Source organism: Dipodomys spectabilis, unplaced genomic scaffold, assembly GCF_019054845.1.
Source record: "Dipodomys spectabilis isolate Male_0828 unplaced genomic scaffold, ASM1905484v1 ptg000026l, whole genome shotgun sequence".
NCBI lineage: Eukaryota > Metazoa > Chordata > Mammalia > Rodentia > Heteromyidae > Dipodomys > Dipodomys spectabilis.
In genome coordinates, this window is record NW_024870703.1 from 8,353,849 (window position 1) to 8,378,961 (window position 25,113).

A 25,113-nucleotide genomic window follows, 5' to 3' on the forward strand; every position below is an offset into this window, starting at 1 on the left:
GAAGGATCAGTGTCTGGCATAAACTCAACCTTTTTTTTTTTTTTTTTTGGTGGGATTTGAACTTAGAGCCTGGGTGCTGTCCCTGAGCAATTTTGCTCCACTTTGAGCCACGGCACCGCCTCTGGTTTTGGGGTGGTTAATTGGAGATAAAAGTCTCACAGGGACTTTTCTGCTCAGCCTGGCTTCAAACTGGGATCCTTAGATCCCAGCCTCCTGAGTCTATTTTTCTTTTTTGAATGAATTAATGGAGTCAAGCGGTAGAGGAAAAGCACGCAAGGTTGGTGTGAGGATAGACTTATGAAATGCAAACCAAACAGAACGTTCTAGAAAGAGGCATAAATACATAATTTAGAAAAAAAGAAGGGGCAGGGCCAACCACGTTCAGCCATGTGGTCTGGCACACACACTGCCTAGTGGATGGTGTCCTGTCCAGTTATCCGGTTCTCAACTTGCACAACAGTACGTGGTGCCCCTAGGGATGGGGAAGGATGAAACAGTTTTGGGCCCTCGGCAAGGGCCTGAGGGAGTGGAGTGTGGGGCATGGGGGCAGGTCTACGGTGCCCGAGGCTGCAGGAACAGGCTGTACTCTCTCTGAGGACGCCACGTGGTCGCGGTTAGCAGTTTGCCATCCGGTATCATCTTCACAGACAGTTGTCCAACCATGGGAGGAACAACTACTGTGCTATTAGCAAGTGCTGGTACCTGGAGCACCCCACAGGACCGGGGAGGGAAATCATCACATACACCCCACACTCACACAGCCAAGGCTCTAGACAAGAGGGGGTGGGGGGGTACTTCCCCAGCGGTGGAGGACACTGTGTACTGAGATCTCTGCTGAGCAGAGAGGACCTGTCCCAGCTACACAATAACAATGGCCCTGTGGCTGTGGCCCATCTCCCCGATGAGTCACCTTGGCCAGCGATGTTATCGGCAGCTTGCTTTGCTTTCTCTCCTTGCGGTGACATCACCCACCTCGGCTCTCTTTCTCGGCACCGTAGCCTGCAGCCTGGCACATCTCGGAAGGGACAGCCTTGGGGGCTTTCATCACCAGCCACCTGGACAGGTAAACGGAGACTTTTAGATGTCAGCCCATGGCCAGGAGTGGCTCTGCCTCCATTCTGGCTTGGCAGCATGGGTTCCTCAGTTTATGTGCTAGGAGAGGAGGTCAGTAAACAAAGCCAGTACTGGCTTGGTGCTTGAGCCCTCTCTCCTCCCTCAGAGGAAGTCTCTGTGTGTTCAAGACTTCTACCTGGACTGAACTGCTTGCCCTTGGGGGTGCTTAACTGTTCATCCCCCCACCCCATATCCAGCCCTCTGTGGGCCCAAGGCCGCAATCCAAATTCTGTCTAGCTCCGGCCTTGTAGCCTCAGAGCCTCTGGAATGGGTATCCCTGGCTCTCCCAGGCACAGACTCTGCCATCCTGCTGGCCTTTGCTACCTGTGTCCAGCCACTGTGTCCTGCCTGCTATCTCCCAACAGCCTCCCGGAGCCAAGGCCAGCCCTTTCCTCCATAATGGAGCAGCCCTGCCATTTGGCCCCATCTCTGACCCTTCCTCTCTCACCTTTCTCCATGTCCACCTGTTCCCAGGGGCACATGGAAGGTGTCACCAGGAGAGTGGAGGGGTGGCTGAGGGGTTCAGAGGTTGGGCCTGCCCTGGTCACCACAGCAGGGGGAAGGGGAATGGAGGGCTTCAGCCCCCACTCTGTCTCTCTTTGGGACATTGAGCAGGCCAGCCAAAGGATGACAGTGGATCTAAGGCTGTGCCCAGCAAGTGAGGGGGCACAAGCCATGGAGCTCCCCAGAGGCCTCCTTCTGTGACACCTGGAGACAGTTCTTCAAACATGAACTTGCTACATTCACCAGTCACTTTTGCTCTAGTTCTTTGAATAAGAGGAACTGCTCCTTAGAAGGACGGATGGATCACAGACAGACAGACACACCGCCACTCTCACAGAGCTCACCCTCCCCCCCATCAGGAGTTGGCATCAGGGTTTTACCTCCAGTGTGCCAGCTTCCCATCTGTAGCCCATGACACTACAGAAATACCAGCAAGGACGTGGCTGCAGGAGAGGCCTGGTAGAGCAAGCTAGTGCCATGCAGCCAACCTCCCAGCTTTGCCTTCCTCATTTGTTAAGTGCAGCAGATACCCAGGAACCAGAGAGAGCAGAGAGGCTGTGGTCCTGTGCCCAGAGAAGGAGGCCTAGCGAGGATTCCAGAAGCTGTACCTCTTAGGGGCAGTGGCTTAAGGTCATTTGACTCCATCTGGCCTCCGTTTCTCTACATCCTGAGTCAAGTTTACTAATATTCCCAGAGAGGGTACACACTTTGAGAGTGATTGGCACAAGTGCTCAGCTCGACCAGTGGGCTGCTCAGATCTGGGAATCCATTTGCATTGTCTAGAATACAGTCTAGCCAAGACTAGCTCTGGTTGTTGTGCTTTCCTTCTGGGCTACAGACCAAGTTCAAATTCTAGTCAACCTTGACTGCTTCCTTTAGTTGGAGAGGACTGCTTGATTTTGGCTGTATTTGGAGTCCTTTTCCCCTTTGTCCCTAACCCAAGGCTCAGCACCTCTTGCAGTGTTCCTTCTCTGAAGTGCTAGATCTTAGTCCCTGGTAGCTCATAGTCATTCTCCCTAAGCCAGAAGCTGAGTTATCTTCATCCATATGTGTGTGTGTGTGTGTGTGTGTGTGTGTGTGTGATGGGGCTTAAACTCAGCCTGGGCAGTGTTCCTTTGCTCTTTTGCTCAAGGCTGGTGCTCTACAACTTTGAGCCACAGCTTCACTTCCAGTTTTCTGGTAGTTAATTGGAGATAAGAATCTCACAGACTTTCCTGCCCCGGCTGGCTCTGAATCATGATCCTTCAATTTCAGTCTTCTGAGTAGCTAGGTTTACAGACGTGAGCCACTTGCCTGCTTGGCTTGATCAGTGTCATCTCTTTCATCTTCCTCTGCTATCTCTTTCAACCCAACCCCTTCATCCATGGTTTTTTTGTTTTTGTTTTAATCTAGCAATCTAATTAGCTGTCCCTACGGGTAGATATGGACACTTGAGCACGTAGGAGCTCTATCTTCTTTTGCCCATTCCCCTCACTGGTTTTTAGTACTGGGGGTGGAGTCTTTGTACTAGGCAAGTCCTCTGTCATTGAGCAACAGTTTAGCCCTTTTTTTTCTTTTCTTCTTCTGGTGACATGTTTACTAGATCCTGGGCTGGATATGGCAGAACAGCGGCCTGTCGCAGCAAAAGAAATTGTCCATGCTCACCCTGAACACAAAAGCTGAGGCTGTTGGAAGTGGGGGCTTCTTTTCTAATTCACCCCCAGTAACCTTTCTTAAAAAATCATTTTCTTTTAATTTTGAAACAGGGTCTCACTAAGTTGCCCAGGCTACTCTCCAACTTGTGATCCTCCTGTGCTTGCCTCTCAAATGACTGGGATCCTACATGTCCACCACCACATCCAGGTTCTCCAGCCCGTTCACATGTTCTAAGAACAGCTAGTGGAGCCCATCAGATCTCCTGGGCCACCTTGCACACAGCCATGGAGGCCTCTCTTCTAGGTGGCCCCTACTGGATACAGGCAGGCCATGCTTGTGCAGACTGTGAACAAATGGGAAAAGCTGGGTCCAGATTGCTTTCTTGCATTTGCTTAGGAAAGTTCTCCTCCTCTCTGGAAGGCTCCTCTTCTCTAGGGAGCCTCTGATTAGAGGCTCCTTCCTCAGGGCCTGCACTCCATGCTAAGCCTCTCCAGCTATAGACCTGACCTTATATGCCTGGCCACACACCAGGCTCCATGCTTGTCTGCCTAGAGCTTGGTAGACAAGTACCAGGGAGGCTACAGGGATCCAAGTTTACCAACTCTTGCTGGGAACAGCAGGTAAAGTCCCTGAGCCTACTTTCTCTGAGCCCTCCTTTCTTCTACTGTCAAGTGGGTGTCGTCCTTCTCAGGAGGGATGTTGAGCTTTTCCACTACCTGACACACCATGAGGATGTACCAAGTGGCCTCCATGGCATTGGTAATGCCTGGGTCTGTGGAAGAAGTGCAGAGAAGCCAAGGGGCTCTCACTCAGCGAGCTGCAGCACCACCTCTGGCTGCTTTCTGCCCTTAGCCACATGGCCCATCTGTCCTCCCCTTCCTGTCTGTTCTTTTTATGGACAAAGGCCTGGGTGAGCTCCCAGTTACCAGCCCTTCCTCCCAGGACCCAGGGCTTTCCATCCCTGACTACAGTATCTTTGTCAGCCTGAGGGACAGTGTGAGCTGCCACGGCAGTGATTTGCTAACAAGGCCCTACAGGTTTCCCCAAGCAACTTGTGCTGAATTGTCACACCAGGTCTGCTGCCCTTCCCATTCTTTCTACCTGTAGATTTCAGTCTTTTGCTCTGCAAAATGGGCATAATGTTGCTTATTTTTCCTCAGCGGAGGAGGAGAGAAGGAATGCGAGGAGGTGGTGACCCTGCAGGGCCCAGGCTGGCAAGCCTGGCTAGGGTAGAAAATAGCTCTGGAGGCACGTGGAGGCCTCACCACGTGGCCAGGCACCTCGTTTCACAGTGGGCCCTGCCTGAGTCCACAGCGCCCCCTGCTGGCAGGTCATCCCAGAAGCTCCCTGTGGGCAGCACCTGTCCCACACATTTTCTGCCCTGACCCTGGGAAGGAGTTCCAGTCCCCCCTTCTCTGAAGGAGACCAATCTGAACAGGGAAGCGCAGACTTGGACTGGAGAGCCAGTCTGCAAAGTAGGTCTCTGAGTCATGAGGTCCTCATGGTTCTGCATCTCTGAAAGTTCTGGAGAGAAAGGGCTGGAAGGCAGGGCTCTGCTTCATGCCCAGAGGCTGCCCTTCGATTAGGGGCGCCTCACACCATGAGCTCCCATGGACCTTGGGGAACCATGGGGTGGGGTCAGAGCAGGTGCCCTTCTGTCCTGGGCTGGGCCATCATCAGCCTCTCCACATCCAGAGGTAGCTTTCAGCCCTTTGGACAAACCTCCACCATTAGACTTTTCCTCCACATCAGAACCACTTCATCACTATTCTGTGCTGCCATTCTCTGCTGATCACGGAGGATTTAGAGAACACATCCCTGATTGCCCCCACCCCCCCTCTGGGATCCCAGCCATGTCACGATTCCCTGTCTCCATCATTTTCTGGCCCCTCCGTCATCCAGTGTCCTTCTTGCTCACTGGACTCTGGGACCTGCTGTGGGAAGGCAATGGCCTTGGAGAACACACATTCCAGATTCAAGTGCAGCCAATTCCGCCACTCTCCTTTCTCTCCCACTCCCCTCCCTGGACTCTGATTATTGTCTGAGACTTTCCATCTCAAAACTGCCTTCTCCTAAGCTGCCTAAGTCCCAACTCAAGCTCTCCCTTCTCTAGGAAGTCCCTGGATGGTCACCAGCCGCTATGATTTTCCCTGGCTCTAGGCTTTTGCAGAAACTCCCTGCACATACTACTTTGCCATGGGCACATTTATTATACCATCTGTTCCTAAAGAAGCTTCAGGCCTCTGGGAAGACCCAAGGGTTAGGCCATACCTTTTAAGTTCTTTTTATTTACTTAAAAATTAAAAAAACAAACAACCCCAAAACCTTCTCCATTGGCCCTACCCTTCCCACTACTTTTTATTTACATTTATTTATATTCTCTCTCTCTTTTTTTTTTTTTGAGACAGGATCTCCTAGCCCAAGGTGGCCTTAAACTCAAGATCCTTGTGCCTCTGCCTCCTGAGTGCTGGGATTATAGGTCTGTAGCAAGCAGCATTAAGTCTATTTATTTATTTATGTATGAAGTGGCTGGTCATGGGACTTGAACTCAGGGCCTGAGCACTATCCCTGAGCTTTTTCACTGAAACTTTCTACAACTTGAGCTTTTTAGTGGTTAATTGGAGATACAAGTCTCACAGACTTTCCTGTCTGGTTTCACTTTGAGCCATAATCCTCAGGTCTCCGCTTCTTGAGTAGTTAGGATTATTAGATGTGTACCACCATGGGCAGGCTTTAAGTCCTTCTAAATCTAAGATTCTGATCTGGAAATAGTTTAGTCTCTGGAGGGCATTGGCAGATCTGGTGATAATTTGGGGATAAATGCTGCTGGCATTTAGTGGACATCTTGTCCTGGAGAATCAAGGCCAATGACCTGTCAAGAGGGGGCCTTGGCCTTATCTGTTACACAGGGATATGGTGGCCCTTTCCAGTCCCACTGTCACAAGTCCTCAATTATCTCTGCACAACTTATTTCCCCCTGTCCTGCTGGGCAGGGTCCCTCCAGCAGAGCTGGAGTTGGAGCATTGACTTCCAGCCTAAGCCAGATGTGGGGGGCATTGTGCTGCCACCACCCTCCCTCCCAGGAAACAGCTGTAAGAACAAGAATGCTTTGATAGACTCCATCAAAGCTGCCTGCCTGTCCCCCAGGGACTGGCTGGGTGGTGGATGGGTGGGGCATCAAGAGCCTTCAGCCTGAGACAGCTGCTGGCCAGGCCCCAAAGCAGAGGAGGAGGCCACAGAGGGTGTCCCTCCCTCTCCCCCCTTAGCTGGGGTTATGAATGTCCCAGAGGCTTGTCACCCTGGAGCATTTTCAGGGTCCTTCTCTGCACCCTCCCTGGGTGGGCTGGAGTGACCCAGGGCTCTTGGCAGCTGAGTGGTAGTGCGGCTGTCTGTGATTGCGAAGAACCAGTTCTTTCATTGTGAGGCCGGGTTCTATTTCCTGGGGCAGGGGTTTGAAGGAGAGCAGGGGAAAGAGAGCTCCCAGGGATTCCTGTGCCTTCCCAACCCTAAGGAGCCTGGTCTCTAGCCAGCAAGAGGACCCTGGGCAACTGCCTCTATGGTCCTCAAAAGACCGGCTTCTTCGTGGGGGACATCTATGTGGGAACATAGATCTATGTCTGGGAACAGAACAAGACTCAGAGGAGAAGCAGGAGGTAGAGTTCCCTGGGAACCACTTCACTCTCTACAGTGTAACTGCTGCCCCCAGCATGCCCTGCTGGCCTGGTGTGCACGTGTGCGCATGCACGCACGGTGGGGGAGGGGCACTGCAGCTATGTGGGTAAGGGCATAGTTGGAGGGAGGCAGCCCTGGGGCTAGGTGTTGGGATCTGCACTGAGACATTTCTGTAATTCCTCTGAGCCCCAGTCTGCTCATCTGTAAATGGGCAGAAATAGTGGTTCCTACCTTCCAGGTCATTGGGCTGGTTGGAAAGAAGGGGTACAAAGCATTTAGCACTTTCTTGGGGGAAGAGCTAGCGCTTAATAATGCTCATAGGCCATCCTCAGGCAGATATCACTTAGGTATCTCGCTTTCTAGAATGCATCTTTTAGGCCCCTTGCTTGGTCGGATATGAAAAAACAGAGGTCTTTATTTGTGTATATTTGTTGTGTTATATCTTTTTGTCTTCCTTTCTTCCTCCCTTCCTTCCTTCCTTCCTTCTTCCCTCCCTCCCCCCTCTTTCTCTCTCTCTTTCTTTCTCGATCTCTTCTTTCTTTCTTTCTTTCTTCCTTCCTTCCTTGCTTGCTTGCTTGCTTGCTTTCTCTTTTTTTCCCTCTTTTCTATCAGTCATGGGGTTTGAACTTAGGGCTTAGGCACTTTCCCTGAGCTCTTTTTTGCTCAACGCTAGCACTCTACCATTTGAGTTACAGCTCCACTTCTGGTTTTCCGGTGGTTAATTGGAGATGAGTCTCATAGACTTTCCCACCAGGGCTGACTTTGAACCCTGGTCCTCAGATCTCAGCCTCCCGAGTAGCTAGGATTATAGGTGTGAACCATCAACACCCAATTCTTTCTTCCTCCTTCCATCCTTCTCTCCTTCTTGCTCTGTTTCTCTGTTTTTCTTTCATTTCTTACTCTGTTTCTCTCTTTTTCTTTGATTTACAGGAGGATAAAACTTGAGTCCCAGAAGTACTTTGACATTTGGGGGTCAGAATGAGCACACAGATGAGGGGGTTGGGGGTACAGCTGGGATTGCCTGTGTTCCCTCACCTTCAGGAAATGTGTGTGGGGGTGTGTGTAGCAGAGTGTGAGGGTGCATAAACAATCTGTTTGGGCATGTGTGGGTATGTGTGGCTCATATGCATAATACAGGTGCAGAGAGGGGGAGGGGGCTGCACATGCCTTGGTGGGTATGCTAGTGTGTGCCAGTTCTGTTCCATGCCTGAGGATTCTGTGTCTGCCTCTTGGGGTTGATTACCTTTCTACCCTTAATGATCGTGTCTGCACTTATGCTCTGTGTGTGTGTTTATGTATTTGTGTGCTGTATGTGTATGTATGTGTGGGCTCTTGTTTGTGTGTGTGTTTGTGTACTCTGTATTTGTGTGCTGCGTGTGTAGGTTGTATGTGTGTGTGTGTATGTTTGTGGGTCCTTTCTAACAGTGGTCTTGCAGGTTGATTTGTGGGAGCTTCTGTGGAATGAGGGCCCCTGGGTGAACGGGGCAGCATAAGGCTGAAGCCTGGAGAGAGCAGGGTTGGAAATGTCCTTTGTTATTATTATTTTTAACAGAATAATGGGTTTTATTGTGACATTTTTGTTTATGCATCAAAGATATGTTGATTATATTTGCTCCTTACTTTATTCTCTGTTTCTACCCATTCCTGCTTCTTCATCACTCTGATTCCCCTCCTCGTCACTAATGGTCCTTCCATTTTCACATTATATTTTTTCCTCCAGATTCCACACATGAGAGAAAACATATGATACTTGTCTGTATGTGTCTGGGTTATTTTGTTGATTGTGATGATCTTTCTTAGCTGCTCCTTCCCCGAAGATGGGCCCATGAGTCTGTCCAGCTTCTGTGACGGGAGTTCATAGGTATCTCTGCTATTTCGACAACAAGATTAATACAGAGCCAAGATCATCTCTAGCCAGACACTCTTATTCTCCATGGAGGACTGATCTCTGAAAAGATTCTTTTAATTCTGGTTGCTGGTAGCTAGTTTGGGAGGATCCATTGTTCTGGGTCTCTGGTAGGCATGCCAGATGACAATAGGAAATGTTCTTTTTGTGAGAGCAGAAGTTAGAGAAGTTTCCTGATATACATAGTACTCATTAAATGGAGTTTAGCGTCATAGAATGGAGTTTAGCGTTGGAGTGTAGGCTAGCTAGTTCTCTAACCTTAAGGATGGAGTGTGTGATGGTGTGTGAGGAGTTGGAGTATGGACCGCCAGGCCTGTGGCTGCCTTCAGGAGTGTCGATGGCTTCCTTCCATTCTCTGAACCATTCCTCTTTGGGTCCAGACCTTGAGCAGCAGTAGTAACGGCAGCAATGGCATAGAGAGTCTGGGTTTGGGTCAGCTTTCAGCTAGGCCAAGCAGGGGCTTCTCCTAGAACAGGCCCATAGGAGACAGCTCCTGACCAACAAGTGGTTTTTCAGTATAGGTGTCACCAATACTGCACAAGTTACACTTAGACCAAAAATTGATTTATTGCTTATCTGGTGTCTGTGTTTCTATTAGCTGAGTCTGGTGACTTAGAGCCAAATGGGCTACCAACCGCCTCAAGTCAGCTCGTACCTGTTGAGTGCTCCAGGGCACAGATAGGAGACCCATGCCTCTGGCATGATCTGGGTAACTCTAGACCAGAGCTCTGAGAGACTCTGGAAGCCAGGCTGGCTTCTCACTAAGATGGCTGCTGGCTCACAAGCATGAATCACTGTTGTGCCAAGGCAAGCATTACATAATGAGTTTTGACTATTGAAGTTTTTCCTCAATCAAGAGAACACACAGAGACTCTGGGGCGGGGCAAGGAACTGTGGGGGCATGGCTGAAAGATGGGGGAGCTCTAGAATCTGACCTTCTATGTACCCCATTTGGTGAAATCTATGGACCACTCAGCATGTTTTCAAGTGAAACAGATGCAAAGGAAATCAATAGCATCAAAATACAGACATCCAAATATTTCAGAGCTGGCTCTGTTATAGAGGAACAGTGGCTTTCCTTTCTTTCCCTTTCCCTTTCCCTTTCCCTTTCCCTTTCCCTTTCCCTTCCCTACCCTTTCCCTTCCCTACCCTTTCCCTTCCCTACCCTTTCCCTTCCCTACCCTTTCCTATCCTTCCCTTCCTCCGTCCTTCCCTCCCTTCTTCCCTCCCTCCCTCCCTCCCTCCCTCCCTTCCTTCCTTCCTTCTTTCCTTCCTTCCTTCCTTCCTTCCTTCCTTCCTTCTTTCCTATGGTACTAGGAATTAAACTCAGGGTCTCTTGCTTGCTAGACAAGCACAGTGCCATTTGAGCCAGATCCCCAGTTTATTATTATTGTTGTTGTTTTTTTTTAGATAAGATCTCTTGCTTTTGCCTGTGCTGTCCTTGGACCTTCATCCTACCACTGGCTCCCAAGTAGCTGGGATTATAGATATGAACCACCACACTTGGCTTTGTGTGTGTGTGTGTGTGTATGTGTGTGTGTATGCATATATGTGCCAGTTCTGAGGCTTAAACTCAGGGCCTGGGTGCTGTCTCTGAACTTTTGTGTTCCAGGCTAGCATTACCACTTGAGCCACAGCTCCACTTCTAGCTTTTTTGGTGGTTAATTACAGATAAGTATCTCTTGACTTTCCTGCCAGGGCTGGCTTCAAACTGTGTTCCTAAGATCTCAGCCTCCTTAGAAGTTAAGGTTACAGGCATGAGCCACCAGCACCTAGCCCTGGCTTGTTTTTGAGATAAAGTCTTGCAAAACTTTTGCCTATGCTGAACTCAAACCAGGTTTTTCTGATCTCTACCTCCCTAGAAGTGTTTGTTTATCAACATTTCAATAGCAGTCAGTTTAGAGTGGCAATGAGAATAAATAAGATTTTACGAGATCTGCAACAACTGTAACATGCTATTAAAAAAGTCCCGAATGAATGGAAGTGTGCTAAATTTCAGCTATACACAAGAGAAAATAAGGATATATTTTTTCCCATCCAAATCCGTGACAACCTGGGTTTTCTTCACAGACCTCTAGGGAAGGAGAACTCTTATGGATCACGGGGTGCGAGAGAAAGCCTGCTTGAGAGGGAAAGCTCCCAGAGGGCTGAGGATTATGAGCCAGAGCCATCCATTCCTCCACAGGGGACAAAATCAGATGTCAATGCGAGTGGTGGCCTATAGGTATGGGTCAGTGCATGGGTGCATGCGGCAGCAGCCTGAGGACCCGGATGAAGTTTCCACTGTGTTCCCACACGCACTGCTTGGCCCTGGGAGGTGGTCTGGTGTTAAGCTGTACCCTCCAAAGTCCCTGAAGTGTTTGGTCAGCCCTTCCTTAGCAACCATTGGGCAACCCTGAGGCCAGGAGCTAAGGAGAGAAGGCCCAGAGGGAAGGGCTCTGGCAGCACTGAAGAGTAGGTGAGGCCAAAGGCCCTGGTTCTTTCAAAGTAAAAGCAGGATAGAGGGCTGTAGGCAGGACACAGATAGGTTTCATGGGGACTAGGAACATTGGAGTAAGTAGGATGAGATGCATAGAGTTGTTGGGTTAGAGGTTAGAAGTGCTGAGGAAGCTTCTAGAAAATCTGTGTCCTTTGCTTCTTTGGTGAACTTCCTCTCCCTCCCCCACTTCCCACTCAGGACCAGGATCCAATTTCCTCTTTTATTTTCTCATAGTACAACTCACAACATTTAATCTCAGAGAATTATCAGCGAGGAGAATTTGTGAAGACAAATGGGCTGAAGGAAGACTGTATTTATATAAATATTCTGATGACAATGTCCATGGGGCACATGAAGGAGCCACCAACTAGGGCTAGAGCTCAGGGTTGGTGTCCCTTCTCTGTCCCCTTTGCTCTAATGTAGGCTCCCTTCATGGAGACATTTCAGACATAACCACAAGGGAACCCTAAGTGTGTGACAATTAGTACCCTGTCCTACAGAGTCAGGGCATGGTGGCAGGGACTGGGCATTCAGATTACTGGACCCTCCCTTCTAGTAACCATCATGAATTTGAGTCCCTGGTTGCTGGGACTCAAGCTGCAGATGGACTGTGATGTCCACTCAGGTGGTCCTGTCCCCTGGCTAGTGGCCTGCTTGCTCAGCAAGATCTTGGAGGTGGCTGGTTTGGGGCCCCTCTTCACTCAGAGAGTGGCTCCCTCCTGGGAGACTCAGCCATTTTGAGGTGAGGTGACAGGGTGGTGTAGGGAACAACGTGACCTGCTCAGTATGTGGAACATGTGGTACCCTCTGCTGTCAGATGACACAGGGTAACACATTAGGATCTGTTCAAGGTAACTGATAGGTATTGTTTCAACCCGGGTTCAGGGGGGTCTAGGAATTATACTCCATGACTTGTCACTCAATGGAAAGATAATCCCCCAGGAAGCTGGGCCTTCCATCCCCCAGTGACAAAGTGTCTCTTATCTATAGAGGGCCATTTCTGTCTGTCTGTGTTCTTAGAAAGCCAAAGGTCTTTTCCACTGAGCTTTCAACCCTACCAAGAGTTACCAGGCCAGCCTTTCCAGAATGATCTTCTGAGCCTATTATAGAATTAATGTTCTTAGAGACTAGAAGTGAGAAACACAGCTTCTGCTCACATCCACTGGCTGTCCTTGATGGTCATGAGCAAGGACAATGGCCTACACAGGTACCCAGTAAGAAGGACAGAAGTTTTCACAGGTGACAGCTGATAGATTTATTTTTTAAGGTCCAAGACTTGGACTCAAACTTGGAACCTGACACTTTTGCTCCTTGGCTGGTGCTCTACCAACTGACCCTTTTTACCAGCCTCAGCTGGTTTCTACATTCTGAATATTGGACTCCTGAGCCTGGTAAAAAGGGACACCTCTGACTGGACCTGTCCAGGCTGTACCAGGCTGCCTTCTGGGGTTCTTTTGGGCCCAGGCCTCTTGGCCATCATGGAGAAGCAGGTAAGGAAAGGCCATGCATGCTCTTCTGAGGAGGGAGTAGGCAGGCAGTCCTGGGGGAAGTAAGTTGGGCTTACTTCCAGTACCCTGGCTGGTGACAGGTAGAACTCTTATGGGTTATTGAAACATCCTTGGTAAGACCACTGGGAAACTTGTCCTTAAGAACAGGCTGTGAGGTCAGATGCCAGTGGCTCAGGCCCATAATCCTAGCTACTCAGGAGGCTGATTTCTGAGGATTGCAGTTAGAAGCCAGGCGGGGGCAGGAAAGTCCATGAGTCTCTTCTTATCTCCAATTGATGATCAAAAAGCTGGAAGTGGAGCTGTAGCTCAAGCAGTGCTAGTCTTGAGCACAAAAGCTCAAGGACAGCTCCCTGGCCCTGAGTTCAAGCCAAAAAAAAGAAAAGAAAGAGAACAAGAATGAGCTGTGAGGAGTTAGTGGGCAAAGTCTCCTGTTTTGTTTTCACCCATTGAAACTGCATGGGCTGGGTGGTCTCAGTGAAGAGAAAGCCTCCTTGAGCACGGATAGCTGAGTCAAAGGCATGAAGATGCTGAAGACCAAGAATACTTCAGGAAGAGAGAAATGAATAACGGGTGCAGGGTCCCTGAAGTGAGCAGGTCTGTGTGCCCAGGACCACTGCACCAACTTTGGCCAGAGATGGTGGTATCAGCAGTGGGTGAGTATAGGTGGTGGTTAGACTTTGCATCATTTTGTCTCTCTTGCTTTCTTCTTTCCTTATCAGCTTTCTAGATGGGACTTAGGAAGATACACGGAGGTATGTTCTTCTCTGGCCTGTTTTATACCTGACAGGTTCCTTGAGGGCACGAGCTGGGCCTGACTGTTCTCCTTTCCCTCCTGGCTGGCCCAGGGACTGCCTGTCTGCAGAGCCTGGGTCCTGAGCCACCAACTTCCATGGGGCTGAGCCCAAGTTTTGTGCAAACAGGCTTAGAAGACTTGGCCAGATGTAGTGTGGAAAGTCTTCCTGTGGTCTCCTTCCTCAAGAGAACTTTGTGTATCCATCATAGGAGATGAGACTTGGGTGTTACAAACTTGGAGAGAGTTCTAGGAGCGCCTGGCCCTGCCGTGACGTACTGAGGAGCTCAACCAAGGGCAATTTCCTGGGTTTAGTTCTGTCTCTAATGGGATACTTGTCACTGGTTTCCCAGGGAAGTGATAGGATGCACACATGCCTGTGTCTAGCTTATGTTCCTGGCCCTGGCTAGCCTGGCCTTGTATTTGGGTAGAGATGTTGAGTTCTGCATGGCTTGCTGTATGGAAAGAACTCAGGGGGAGTGTCTTGAGATTGATTTTGGGGTGTCCTTCACCCACTGTCCTATTCCTTGGCTTAATCTGGCCCTTCCCTGAAACATTCTCTGTCTCCTGACTTTTATAGAAACTTGGATACAACTCATATTCACAAACCAGCAGGCCTGACTTTGTGTGTGTGTGTGTGTGTGTGTGTGTGTGTGTGTGTGTGTGTGTGTGTGTGTGTGTGTGTGTGTGTAGTACTAGGGCTTGAACTCAAGGCCTGGTGCTGTTTTTTAGCTTTTTCACTCAAAGTTGATGCTCTACCACTTGCACCACACCTATACTTCTGGCTTTTTTGGTGATTCATTGGAGATAAGAGTCTAATGCATGGGCTGGGATGGTGGCTCAGTGGTAGAGTGCTTGCCTTGCATGCACGAGGCCCTACGTTCAATTCCTCAGTACCATATAAGCAGGAAAAGCTGGAAGTGGTACTCTGGCTCAAGTGGTAGAGTGCTAGCCTTGAGCTGAAGAGTTGAGGGACAGTGCCCAGGCCCAGAGTTCAGGCCCCACAACTGACAAAAAAAAAAAAAAGTCTCATGGACTTTCCTGCCCAGGCTGGCTTTGAACTGAACATCATAGATTTCAGACTCCTGAGCAGCTAGGATTACAGGTGTGAGCCACTAGCCAGGCCTGACTTTTGAGAAGCCTTCATTCACAGCCTTCCCTAAGCCCCACGTCTTCCACACAGTAATAGCATATTGGTGTACTTTTGGATTACATTTTCTTTTTTGTCAGTCATGGGCCTGAACTCTGGGCCTTGGCGCTGTCCCTCAGCTCTTCAGCTCAATGCTAGCGCTCTACCACTTGAGCCACAGAGCCACTCCCAGCTTTTTCTGCTTATGTAGTGCTGAGGAATTGAACCTAGGGCCTCATGCATGCAAGGCAAGCGCTCTACCATTCCCAGTCCATGGATTACATTTTCTTAAGAGTTCTGAGTCCTGTTGTCTCATGCCACAAATTAATTGCCTTTTCACTTTCCACAGCTTTTAGCTGTCCCATGGGGTAAGGTCTCACAGGATAGCAGTGTGTGAAAATGTGTGAACTTGGAATCAGACAGATGTGAGTGAGCAGCCTGGCATCTGCTCTTTCTAGCTATGCTACAGCTGAGTCTTCTGATCCCCAGTTTTCTTGTCTATAAAATGAGCACAGCCATTGCATTGGCCTGAGAGCCTGGCTGTGAAAATTAGCCAGGGAATGTCATCCTACCAGGATCATCCATTGATGAGAATAATCAGTAGTCCTACAGTGTGGTGGGGCTCCTAGCACTGGGCACAGGCGAGTGTCCTTTGCCAGTTCCTACTCTTGGTCCTACTTCTGCCAGCCTTTCAGCCCAGTCAGAGCAAATTATGCAATCCTGGCCTGATGCTGGTGGCTTGCTGTTGTAATCCTAACTACTCAGGAGGCTAAGATCTGATGATTGCAGTTCAAAGCCATGCTGAGCAGGCAAATCTATGAGACTATCTCCAATGAACCATCAAAGAGCAGATAGTGGAGAGCTGTGGCTAAAGTAGTAGAACATTAGGCTTGAGTAAAGTAGCTCAGGGATAGCACCCAGGCCCTGAGTTCAAGCCTAAAGACCCATGGCTCCATCCTCACCCCTTGCCTGGGTGTGCCTGCCAGACCCTTGTCAGCACTTACAACCCCCAACTGCCTCCCGCTGCCTGAGTTTTATCAAAAGCTCAGTTGAGAGAAATAAAGTTCATGGGGGTTATTTAAAGGCCACGCATTCCTTCCATTCCTGCAAATGAGACTTATCCCTGAACAGAGTCAGACTCTCACGAAATGGAGTCGTTTTTGGATCACATTACTTAGTCACCACAGAATCTTTATTGTCTCTGCTGTATGATGGGTACTTCATGGAAAGGCACGGGAAGATCCTGTGGTAGCACTGATTGTGGGGTGCTCTAGTTCTGCTATCCCCCTCTCAACTAATGTCTTCTATAAAAACCATGAGCTGAAGACATATTAGACTCTCTGGATTTTTCTAGCAAAGCTGTATGTGCAGACAAGTGGGTGGATTTCTGATGTATGGGTCATTCATGTGATTCATGAGACTCGTGTCAGCTCCCACTTTACCTAGGTTGCCAATAGCTTAGAGTCAAATTTGGGTTCGAGGCTTAAGACCCTAAGCTCTTGGTCTGTCATTTCTTTCCAGATAACTGCCTCACAACGTTGAACTTTTAGCCAGGCATCAGTGGCTCACGCCTAGCTACTCAGGAGGCTGAGATCTGAGGATCTCAATTCAAAGCCAGCCCGGGCAGCAAAGTCGGTGAGACTCTTATCTCCAATTAACCACCAGAAAACTGGAAATGGCACTGTGACTCAGTGGTAGAGCACTTGCCTTGAGCTGAAGAGCTCAGGGACAGGGCCCAGGCCCAGAGTTCAAGCCCCATGACTGACCAAAAAAAAAAAGGAACTTTTTGTTGTTGTTTTGTTTTTGGTGCTGTTTCTGGGGCTTGAACTCAGGGTCCTGGGCACTGTTCCTAAGCTTTTTTTTTTTTTTTGGGTCCGGTCGTGGGGCCTGAACTCTGGGCCTGGGCACTGTCCCTCAGCTCCTCAGCTCAAGGCTAGCACTCTACCACTTGAGCCACAGCGCCACTTCCGGCTTTTTTCTTTTTGCTTATGTGGTGCTGAGGAGTCGAACCCAGGGCCTCAGGCATGCAAGGCAAGCGCTCTACCACTGAGCCACCTTCCCAGCCCTCCCCCCCTTTTCTTTCTTTCTTAAGACTGGTACTCTATCACTTGAGCCACAGCTCTACTTCTAGCTTTTTGGTAGTTAACTGAAGATCAGAAATCTCATGATCTTTTCCTGCCCCAGCTGGCTTTGAACTGCAGTCCTCATATCATGGCCTCCGGAGTAGCTAAGATTACAGGCGTAAGCCACCAGCATGCGGCCTATAGTTCTAGTTTTAGATGTGTCTTCACAGTCACTTGGCCTGGTGGACCTTGGTGGGGCCAAGTGTGGGAGTCATGAAACAAAGACTCCCTGTGCTGGGACAGGTGGCGGGTAGAGTGGGTGATGGGAGACAAGCAGAGGGTAACAGTGCAGCCAGGCCCGGTGGCTGGGGGCTGAGGTCCTCTTTCTTGGCCACTTGGACAGGGATGGGGAGAGAACCGGCTTCCCTGGACCCAGAGTTCACTGAAGAGAATTTTCCATGAATCTGAAAAGAGAAGCAGAGTATTTCTCAATTTGAACTGCTCCCTGTGGCCTCTAGGCTCTCTGTGTATTTTTGTAATGTTGTGAAACACCGAAACTTGCACCGTCCCTTTCTCTTCCTCTTTGCGCCCACCCTAGTCTAGTCTCTGTCACCCAGTCACCCCCTCCCACTTTCTCTCTCTCACATGCCCCTCCCCTCCATCCTCCAGATCCTCTAGATGTGGGTACATGTTTGTTGGGCTGCCTGCTGTGATGCTCCTCCTCTGGGTAAGCTCAGGGCCTTTCTGGCCCAAGGCCCACAGCCTGCACTACAGTAAGCAGACAGGGCCAACCTCAGATCCCAGTATGAGGGAGCAGGGAATGGTAACAGGACCCTCTGCAGTGTGTCTTTTCAGAACCATTATTATTGTAATTCTTTTAGTTATCCCTCCGCTCATGGTACATTTTCATCATTTTCCCAACACTTTTTTTTTTTTTCTGGTGGTACTGAAGTTTGAGCTCAGGGCCTCAAGTTTGCCTCTGGCTATCACCCTACCACTTGAACCACACCTCCAGTCCAGCTACTTGCTGGTTAACTGGAAGTAAACTCTCAAGAACTTTTCTGCTTGGGCTAGCTTTCAATCTTGGTCCTCCTGGTCTCAGGCTCCTGAATAGGATTACAGGCATGAATCACCAATGCATGGGTAACTCTCTGTCACTGTCTCTTTTCTGTCTCTGTGTCTTTCCTGTCTCTCTCTCTCTTTCTATATATATATATATAATTTATAAATATATTTTTATATATTTAAAATTTAAACATATACACATATGTAAATATATACATATTTAAACATATACATATTTATATAGATGTATATATGTTTAAAATTTTCTATTTTTTTTTGTACTAGCTTGGAACTCAGGACCTGGGTGCAATTCCTGAGTTGTTGTTGTTGTTGTTGTTGTTGTTGTTGTTGTTGTTATTCAAGGCTAGTATTCTTCCACTTGATCCATAGCTCCACTTCTGGCTTCTTTGGTGTTTAACTGGGATATGAGTTTCACAAACTTTCCTGCTAAGGCTGGCTTCAAACCACCATCCCCATATCTCAGCCTCCTAAGTAGTTAGGATTACAGGAGTAAGCCAGTGGTTCCTGGCTGCCTAGCCTTTTTTGTTTTGTTTTGTGTTTTTGTTATTGTTTTTTGGGTCCGGTCGTGGGACCTGAACTCTGGGCCTGGGCGCTGTCCCTCAGCTCTTCAGCTCAAGGCTAGCACTCTACCACTTGAGCCACAGTGCCACTTCGGGCTTTTTTCTTTTTGCTTATGTGGTGCTGAGGAATCGAACCCAGGGCCTCACTCATGCAAGGCAAGCGCTCTATGAGCCACCTTCCCAGGGCCCCCTCCTTTTTTTTTTTTATCTGATCCTGGGGCTTGGGTCTCTCAGGGCCTGGGCACTGTCTCTGAGCCTCAAGCCTAGTGCTCTACCACTTGAGCCACAGCATCACTTCCAGCTTTTTCTGAGTAGTTTATTGGAGATAGAGTCTCATGACTTTCCTGCTTAGGCTGGCTTTGAACCACGATCCTTAGATCCCAGCCTCCTGAGTAGATAGGATTATAAACATGAGCCACCAGCACCCGACCTGCCTGGCCTTTCTAAAAAATAATTTTTTATTCTAAAAAAATTAACATAAATATCATTGCACTAGCCAAGCCCCTTTATCTATCTGTTTATCCATCATCGAGACCAGGGCTCCTCCACCTCAGCATCACTGACATTTTGGGTTGGATAGCTCTTCCTGGGGGCTTGTCTAGGGCATTGTATGATGTCATGATTAGCACCCTTGGTCTCTCCATATAGGAATATAGGAATGCTGAAAGAATATCCAGACATTGCCAAATGTCTGGAAGGGAATGATGGCGTCCATGTTAGAAATCGCCATCCATCCCTCTCATCCTCATCCTACTTTGTCTAGATATGTGCCTACATTGTCTTAGGCTTGTGCTGTTTTCTCCCTTGCTGTAAGCCATCTGCTGAGTCTCACTTTATAGGTGCCAAAATAGGTGCAGAGTTGGAGGTCTTCGTACACTCAGTGCTAGTTAGTGGCGGAGCCCTTGATCCTTGCTACAGTGGCCTCCATTCTCTGAGTATGACTTCACCAGAGGCAGATAACTCCAGCCCTGATGCCCAGGAGGGGAGCAGAGGGGAGGGAAGTGGCCCTCAGGGTCACAAAAGCTCGTCAGCAGCAGCAGCATCTGGAACTCCTTGGTGGGATGCCCAGTATCTTAGGAGTTGGACTTAACATTTCCTTTGGTTTAGGAGTGATCAAGTGATTTCACTTGAAAGTCTGGTAGACCCAGGTTCTAATGAGAACAGGTGTGTGTGTGTGTGTGTGTGTGTGTGTGTGTGTGTGTGTGTGTGTGTGTGTGTGTGTGTGTGTGTGTGTGTGTGTGTGTGTGTGTGTGTGTGTGTGTGTGTGGTGTCTTTGCTAGTTCTGTTTCAGGGACCCATAAGCTCAGAGATAGCAAATTTCTGCATTTAGACTTTCTGTCCTGGGCTTCTGGGAACAGCGGCATCCTCTGTGCCCTAGGCCCTAGCAAGGGAGCACCTTTTATCGAGGCCCAGGGGATGACGGATGGAGAGGGAGGGAGGGGACAGAAGAGAGGGTTTTGCTGCCTAAATGCCATTCACATGACTCTCTGACCTCAGGTCCTTCCCTTTTCTCTTGTCTTTTTCTCCTTCACTGCATTCTGCCCAGCTTTGCTCTCTGTTCTCTATTTTTGTTATCTCAGTTTACACAAAGCCCTCCACAACTGGAACTAACTAGAGGCCTCCTGACTGGCAGAACTTGGCTTCTGGTTTTCAAACATGAGGTTGGGGCTGCCTGCCCTGGAGATCTATGGGAAGGCTTTAGTCCCTGGAGTGAGTGGGCAGAGCAAGGGGCTGGTACTCTGAGGGGAGGCTCTATACCACATCCTCAGAGCAGGGCATCTGGGCTTCCATAGTTGATGGCAAATACTTGGTCTTTATTTTTTTGGTCGGTCATGGGGCTTGAACTCTGGGCTTGGGCACTGTCCCTCAGCTCTTTAGCTCAAGGCTAGCACTCTACCACTTGAGCCAGAGTGCCACTTCAGGCTTTTTTTCTGCTTATGTGGTGCTGAGGAATTGAACCCAGGGCCTCATGCATACAAGGCAAGCACTCTACCACTGAGCCACCTTTCCAGCCCCCCAAATACTTGGTCTTAATCCAGCCATCCTCACTCACCCCTGATGAGCTCTGAGCTCCTCCTAAATGTGGGACACAATGTGTCACCTCAGGCTTATGGCAGCATCTTCAACCTCTGGGATTTTTTCCACAATGCTTTTACCCCTAAGCATTAAGTCAGGATCACCTGGGATCCCAGGCCTCAGGCCTTGATTCCAGTTTCTGTAATGTGGAGTGAACTGGGGCTGGAGTCTGTGAAGCCTTCCTGAGTCACTCTGCTCTGTTTACTGCCACTGGTTACTGAAGGCAGAATATTGCAGGTAGAACTGAGTGCCATCCCGTAGACGCTGGCTCTACCCTGCACAATATTCAGGCAGCTAGATGCTTCTGGACATGCCCTTCCCTGAATCACTGGGCAGGAGTGACCCAGCTGTGAAGTTTTAGACCTGGAAGGAGCCAGGAAAACCAACCAAGCTAATTCTTCATTCCACAAATGAGAGGTCTTTGTGTGGAGGGGGCTAGTGGATCTCCTGAGGTTCCCCCAGTGCCAGGCAGGATCAGATGAAAGCCAGGCATGGGCTGGCTGGCTCCTACCACCTTGTTTGGCTGGAGACTCACGGTGAGTTCCCTTTAGATTCCATTGAGCTTTAGGGAGACTAGGTCCTACCACTGTTTGCTATCAGTCTTCCAGAGTCTAGAAGGGAAGCAGTGACTAGGGCTAGGGGTTGTGGGTCTCAGCCAAACTCTGCAAGAAAACTTTCGCAGAGCTGCTGACCTTCTGCAGCTGTTTTATAGGCCCTGTGGATCAAAAGGGGAAGTTTGGCTGTATTTAGAAAGTTGTTCACGAAGAGGAATGGCGGGGGTGAGAGGGAGGAGGGCGTCTGGATGGGGGAATTGGGGAAGAAGGCAGGCAATCCAAGAGGGATGCCAGCAGGGGCCTGAAGACAAGAGTTTGATTTGGGCCCACATGTTGTCACTTCGGAAGTTCTTAGGGCTGGAAATGGAGGTGAGGCAGAATGAGGGGGAAGGAGAAAGAGAAGGGGAAAAGGGAAGGAGAAAGTTCAAAGCCTGGAGGTCTGGCTTGTTCTTACACTGGAAGTAAAGATTTAATGTGCTGAGAGCATGCCAGCGGCCCCAGAGGCCCAGGTGTGGTTGCCTGCAAGGAGACAGAGAGATGGGAGAGGTGTTGAAAGGCAAAGGAGTTCAGATGCCCAGCCTGAAGTAGGGGCTTGCAGGAAACATTTCCCCAAAGTGTGTCCAGATCTCTGCTATCTTAATCTGTTCCTGTGGTCACTACAAAATACTAGAGTGAGTGGCTTATACACAATAGATGTTTGTCGCTTACTTCCAGGCACTGGTAGTTCACACCTGTACTCTTAGCTACTCAAGAGGCCAGTATCTGAGGATCAGGGTTCATAGTCAGCCTGGGCAGGAAAGTCCATAAGACTCTTATTTCCAATTAACTACTGAAAAGCCAGAAGAGGCATGTGGCTCCAGTGGTGGAGGGCTAGCCAGGAGCAAAAAAGCTAAGGACAGCACCCAGGTTGTGAGTTAAGAAAAGGAAGGGGGAAGGGAAAGGGGGAAGGGGAAGGGGAAAGGGAAGGGGAAGGGGAAGGGAAAAGGGAAGGGGAAGGGGAAGAACACACTTGAGCAAAGCTACAGGAGAAAAAGACGTAACCCAGTACTGCCCATGTCACACCAGCCACACAGATGGTGCCACTGCTTTTCTCTGTGACCTGGGAGAATCAGCAGCTAGAGGGACCTGCTCTGAGCATGGGAGTTAAGAGGGGAGGGAGTCTACATTGGTTCTGAACATCTAAGGTCAGAAGTGCAACTCTCAGCGAGCCTGATCAATGTGTCCTAGCAAATCCTCTGCCATCTTTCTTGGTTCCTTCATTGTCCACTGGCCATCCACTTCTCCTTGTCCCTCACTGCAATCTGGAAACCTTCACAGAAAGTTACTGAATTCTAGGTGTGGGAAATGTCCACTATTTAGAAAGCACAGTGCTAGCTGCAATGGGCTTCAGAGATAAACAACACAGGCCTTGCCCTAAGGACCTTCAGACCAACTTGGCTTCACCTATTGCCATCATAGAATCCAGTCTCAGATGGTTATGAGTGGAAGTGCATGGGAATAACAGGAGAGTTGGTCCCATCTCTGGGTACAGGAGTTGGAATATTGATGTGATGATGGGTGTGTTCGCATGTGCACGTGCTCATAGCTTTCAAACGAGAGAAGTTATGAAACATTACAAGGAATTCCTGTATGTCCTTTCCCCGATCCACCAATTATTTATACTTATGAAAGTATTGGAGAAAACATCAGAGATGTCTTGCCCTTTAACCCTTAAATACTTCAGTGTATATTTTCAAGGATATTCTTTTAGTGTTTTTTTTTTTTTCCTTTCTTTCAGTTGCTCACTTTCAAATGGTTTAGGATCCTTTCTGCTCATTTCCAAACGGCCATGGATAATTCTAGGCCTTAACGCATCTTTACCAGTATTTAGCTAGATGATCTTTCTGCCTTGGCCATTATGGGGCTGCCTAAGTCCCAGGGTCCCTAGGAAACTGTGCTGACTTCAGGACTATGCTTGAGTCTGCTCATTACTACTGGACAGCTGCTCTGCCCCCTCAGAGGCCTGGCAGGGCCTTGGCTGAACTTTCTTTCACTTTGTTTTCCTCTACTTTGTTCTTCTGGAGTTTTCTGTGCATTTTACCACCCACAGATGTGAATGTGGCACGATGTTGGCTTTCCAGCATTTAGCATGGTGTGGTGAAAGCAGAAATAAACTTGCTGGGGCACCCTCTGTGAGCCTTGGAAGCCAGTCTGGGCTCCTCTACAAACACAGGAGGCTTCCTGCCCTGTCCCTGACTCGCCAGGAGGAGCGAGGGTCTATGGTGTGCTCAGGCTTTTGAAGCCTGTGGTCCTGCTCAGGACTGGCTGTTTTAGGCTAAAAGAACATTTTCCAGAGTACAGCTGAAGGACAGAATGTCTCGGCAAGATGGGCTGGGATGGCGAGGGTTTTGGAAATGCTGCTGCTTATTCTGGGAAGTGTTCAGCATGCTGAGGTTTTGGAAATCTATGGCGGCTCTTCACAACTGCTCTCGGCTTTGGGAGGAAGAATGGATGGGTGCCCAATCCTTGGGTTCAGTGGGAAAGATGAAGCTTGTTCTTGCCAAACTGGGATCTGGGCCTATGTTGGGCCTGGAGAGGGCACAGGACTTTGAAAAGGAATGCTGTCTACAGGCCTTGCTCCTCGGAGCTGTAGGATGCTACTCCCATCAGCCAGACTTGTCTGGAGCTGGGCTGGGCCTTGAGGCTGATACAAAGCCAGGGCCTCCAGGCCTTGTCCTCAATGATGCCTCTGATGAAGCAGATAGGAGAATACCCCCAATGTGCAGAAGATACTGGGCAGCATTTAACCAACCAGTCTCACTGTAAGGAAAGGCCAAGATAGAGGAAGTTGGGATCAGGCCTCTGCAGTCAGAGAAACGTTGGGGGGAGGAAGGGAAGCCTGGGCCTCTTTTTCTAGCAGTCTCTGTGTTCTTCTGATTTGCTTTTGTGCTTTAGGGTCCAGTTTCAGCCTCATTCTGTGACCTTGGGTGACTCAGTTTACCTCCATGGACCTAGCCTCTCACGGGAAAACTGAGATGCTGAGCAGGTACCTACCTGAGCCATAGTCCCAGGCCTTCCTGAGTGGTAAATCAAGGCTTGGAGGGCTTCTGAGGTGCTTGGAGAGTTTATGGAAATACAGACACGTGGGCTGCCGTGTTAAGGACCTGGATCTAGGGGAGAAGGGCTGTGATGTGAGGCCAAGCCCCAGGTGGTCCCCAGTGGAAGCCCAATAAAAGCCCCTGGCTAACTGCAGGTTCTGCAGACCCAGGTGTTTATTCTTGGACACATTTCCTTCCCCCTCCCCTACCCCCCCCCCCCGATGTTGGGGAGGCCCTGGGCCAGGTGGATCTCTGGCTAGGTCATTCTCTTGGTTCATCATCCAGGATGGCCCAGGGCATCCATCCAGGTGGCTTGGGCCAGGCAGGATGGACACATAATTTCTTCCCCTAGGAGCCAGCTTCTCCAATCATCTCATGACGCGTTCCTGGGGACCCCCAAGGAAATCACGAGGCTTTCTGAGGAGTGGCCCAGACTTTAGACAAGGACCTCCCCCCCTCCTCCCGGGCCTGGTCCACCCCTGCCGGGCTCCCTGGCTGCTGTCATCCCGCGCAGGGCTGGAGACAGAGCTCCCTGTCTCCTGGCCCCGCGGGTCGGCTCATTCTCCTACCGAGCTGGCGTTGTCCTGCGGCCCAGCTGGCTGCAGTTTTTAGAAATAACAATATCCCGGGGTGGGTGTGGGGGGAGCGGCGGGGTGAATGGGCCCCTTTGTCCCCGGCCCTGTGAAGCCCGATTAATTATGCGCCGCGGAGCGCGGGAGCCCGTCCCCTCGGCCCGCCCTGCGCGCCTGAAAGGCCCGGGCTTGGGAGCGCGGCCGCCGTTCCCTCCGCGCCAGCGCACAAAAGGGCCGCGCATCAGAATCCCGGCAATTACCCCTCATTTGGTATTTGCCCTTGTCTCCCTGACACTGCGCACCGCCCCTCCCCGGGCGGCTGCACTTTGAGGATTCCCAAACTCTTTCTGGGTTGCCAGGGGCGACTGGGCAGAGGGCTTGGGGGCTTG

The 25,113-nt window shown here is 49.7% G+C and overlaps 1 long non-coding RNA gene across 1 annotated transcript in view; it reads left to right on the forward strand.

The window, feature by feature from the left end:
- Positions 1–859: 859 nt before the first annotated feature.
- Positions 860–25,113, forward strand: part of LOC122104594 — a 47,680-nt gene continuing 23,426 nt past the window's right edge. Inside the window, exon 1 of the long non-coding RNA XR_006146956.1 lies at positions 860–1,063. This is a non-coding gene — a long non-coding RNA (uncharacterized LOC122104594). The remainder of the gene's footprint in view (positions 1,064–25,113) is intronic.